Source organism: Balaenoptera musculus, chromosome 13, assembly GCF_009873245.2.
Source record: "Balaenoptera musculus isolate JJ_BM4_2016_0621 chromosome 13, mBalMus1.pri.v3, whole genome shotgun sequence".
NCBI classification, from domain to species: domain Eukaryota; kingdom Metazoa; phylum Chordata; class Mammalia; order Artiodactyla; family Balaenopteridae; genus Balaenoptera; species Balaenoptera musculus.
Genome location: NC_045797.1, coordinates 16256313 through 16259937, shown reverse-complemented (window position 1 = coordinate 16259937; position 3625 = coordinate 16256313). Strand labels below are relative to the sequence as shown.

General features: G+C 39.6%; 1 pseudogene; it reads left to right on the top strand.

The window, feature by feature from the left end:
- Window positions 1-1429: 1429 nt before the first annotated feature.
- Window positions 1430-2975, top strand: LOC118906323 (annotated as a pseudogene).
- The last annotated feature ends 650 nt before the right edge of the window (window positions 2976-3625 follow it).

The following is a 3625-nucleotide window of genomic DNA, read 5'->3' as shown; positions in this document are numbered from 1 at the left end:
CTCAGAGAATATAAAATTATTATCTGATATAACTCAAGATCTGTCATTGCATGCATACAAGACTGGCACATGATACAAATACAATAAATATTGCATAATTCACCCTGATGTTCGAGCTTTCCCATTTTACTACCTGTGTGTTTATTTACAGAGGTTTTATGGTGTGGTTGTGAAGAATTCAGCCTTTGGGAGCCAAACTATCTGGATTTGAATCTTGGCTCTGTCCCCTAATATCTGTGTGATCTTAGGGAAGTTACTCCATGAGGATAATAAAGACCTCACATGGTCATCACAAGAATTAAATGAGCTGATATGAGTAGAACATTTAGAACAGTGCCTGGTACACTGTTCGATATTCAATAAAGATCACAAGTTCACTTAGCTAAACTCTCCCTCAAGCCTGTGATCACTGACTAACAAAGGGCAGGGTGGCATGTTGTGCAGAGCTTTTGTTCAGAATGAGTCCTGGAGTGAAAGGGTCTGGACCAGAAAAGATCTAGCAGATTCTGCAGTCCTGGAAAACAATGAGCCAGGAGGACAGAGTCCACTAAGACAGAAAGGAGTAGGCAGGTCCGAATGAGCAGAAACCAGAGACCAGGAGGTCAGAGTCTGCAAGGGTGGCTCCATGAACAGCTTGGAAAGTGCCTAGTCCTAGGGCAGAGGTGGCTTGCTGTCTGCTCCACATTTGCTTTCCCTTCCAGGAGCAGGCAGACCTGGAAACTCAGGCAAATAACAGAGAAAACCAAAGGCCTTCATCTGGCCGCAGCCCTGTGGAGGCAAACACAAAGATCCACCCCATCTCATGCAGATATAACCAGAAGATATGCAGTTCACACATCCCCTGGGTTAATCCCTTTACAGACAAATCAGTGACCATCTCAATCTACATTAGGTTAATCCTTTTTTTAACCTCCAAAATTATAGGTCATCACTCTAGACAAGGTATGAGCTGTGAGAATGCAATACAAAATGGCAATCTATGGCAATCCACATCCTTTAGTGCCTAACTCATTTTCTCCTCATAAAACATTCATAGCATTTAAAATTATTACTTTATGCCTGAGTCATAATATTGTTAAAGCTTATAAAAATCATTTCAGTGTTAATTCCCCTGACTCAGCTTTCTTAAATATTCTTCCTCAGAAGTTGTATAGAATTTAACCAGAAAAAGTTTTTTGTTTTTTGTTTTTTTAACCAACTGAAGTAATCAGAAAACAGATGAAGTAAGGAAAATAAAATAACTGCTAGGTGAATGCAGGGTTTGGAGTTGGGATCTATGAGCTTCGCTCACTCACTACTTTGCTATAAAATGACCATTTGACCTGGCCCTTTGCCCCACCAGACATCCCTACTATCTACCACAGGCTGAGCCGTGCCATATGCCACCAAATGAAATTATCGTTTTTATTATTCTTTCTCATCACCAACAATGACCAATCAATCCAGAACGAGCAAAAGTCATGTTAAAGGCAACGCTGATATAACATATCAAAGCAAAAGCATTTCAGCTTTATTCAGAGTCCATTTATCTCTCAAAGGAGCTGCTTCAGGTGCTAGGCAGCTCAGCGACGTATGGAACAGTCAGGAACCCATACCCACAACCACCGGCCATGCCACCTACAAAGAGGAGTTGGAGCCTGAGCAGTGGGAGGCCCATGAGAACACGGAGCCAACAGGAGCTGGGCCAGAACTTCAGGGGCTGCAGGAGGCACAGAGGCAGGGCATGGATGATCACTATTCTGAGAATACAGTCTATAAACCCCTCATGATTCTTAGAAAAGACCATGACTTGAAAATAATTAAGTCATCATCCCAGAGATCAAAGAGACATCTTCCCAGAGGATGGTCCTGGAATAGAATTTTAATGATTTAAAGGGAGCCCTTAGAAAGCTCCAGTTTGAGCGGTTGGTCTTTTGCAAGAAGTGGACACCAATGAACAGAGTAGTAAGCCACTAGATGATTCCAGAAGTCAAAGAGCATGGAACTAACCCTATAGAGGACAGTCCAAGAAAGGGAGACTGCTGTTCTTGGTGGTGTATAAGAGCAGAGTGAGAAACTGCAGAGCTTTACCAAAAAAGCCTCACACATTCAGTTGGACAGACTACCAGAAGTGCCTTTACTGGATGATGTACCATGGCTAGCTTCCTAGTTGAATGAGTCGGTTCTTAACACAGTGAAGAACTACATTTTAAACCATGGAACTGCAGCATCTCACCCACCAGTGCAGATACAAGAAAAAAAATAGAAAACCCTGGTGGCATGATAGTACAATGATGTAAGTTGGATGATGAGTTTAGTGCCCAAGATGACAGGCTCCAGTCCCATAAATGTACTTCAAATCATTTTGAGTATGTATATGCAGCGCTGAAATGAACTTCATAGCATTGCTCTTAGAACCCAATTATCACTTCTGGTGGAGGAGATGGCTTCCAGGAATGGAGTCCTTGAAGCATCCCCCAAATAGGTCATCCCACATTGGTGCCTCATGAGTGGAAAGATGGCCTTGTCTAAGCTATAGAAGAAGTAGAACACTCCAGAAAGATTCTGAATCCAACTCCAGCACCCCAAATTATTTCTGTGGACAGACATTAACATTTGGAGTTGAAACTGAGAGACAATTGGATGGGAGAAACATTATAGGAGTGTGGGCAGATCACAGAATGAATAAGAGTCTCTGCAGAAGCATCAGACAGTGTGCATTAGTACAAACAGTGCCATTTTTGAAAATGGAAAAGAAATGACTAATCAGTTACCTGCAGTTACTCCTGGGAAAGGTGGCTGATAAAACTGTCACATTTGACATTGAAACTGTGACTCTAGGAACCACCAATAATAACAAAGGCAGAAACTTCAAGCTTCAAATAATTATTAACTTGAGCAACAGAGAAGTGTTTGTTGACTGCTTACTCCATTCATCATTCAGATCTCTTTATGTTGGATGTTAATTTTTCCATCCTGAATGGAAAGTGTTTTAGATTCTTGGATGACTAGCTTTGGTCTGCAGGGTTTTAGGGCAGCTGTTCTTAACATGGTTTAGTTGTAATTGATAAAAATAGTAGGATTCAATCTCTTGAGCTATTGGAAATGGAAAATACTGGATTCATTTTGGAATATTTTAGCAATAAGATACTTAAATGTTGTAGACAAAACCATAATGCAGTCAATTTTATTTTTAGCATAGTGTTCATTAAAATATCATATCACAATAAAAATTGAATTGACTTTAAAAGTACCCATGTATAAAAAGCACCCTTCTACTGTGCTTCTTTTTAAAGTTGGTTATTAGAATGGAAAAAGTCAATGTAATGTTATTTGATTAAATCTCCATATTTTAAGGATCCAAGACCATATAAAGCTTAGAATAAAACAGGAATAGACCTAAAGAAGCCAGAGTTTGGTAATATATATTCATCATGTGCCCTCCACATAAGTGTGTTGAGTGTGCTCTTCATATTCAGGTGTTTTGTAAGTAGTGTTGACTTTTATCTTAGGTTCAGTATAACTTTAAGTCCTAAAAGCATTAAAATTTTTGCATATTTTTAAATGCCTGACAAAACATCTGAAATCATCAAAGAATTTTCTTTTGCTGTTTCTATGCCATGTGATTCAAGATAGTCTAAAGGAT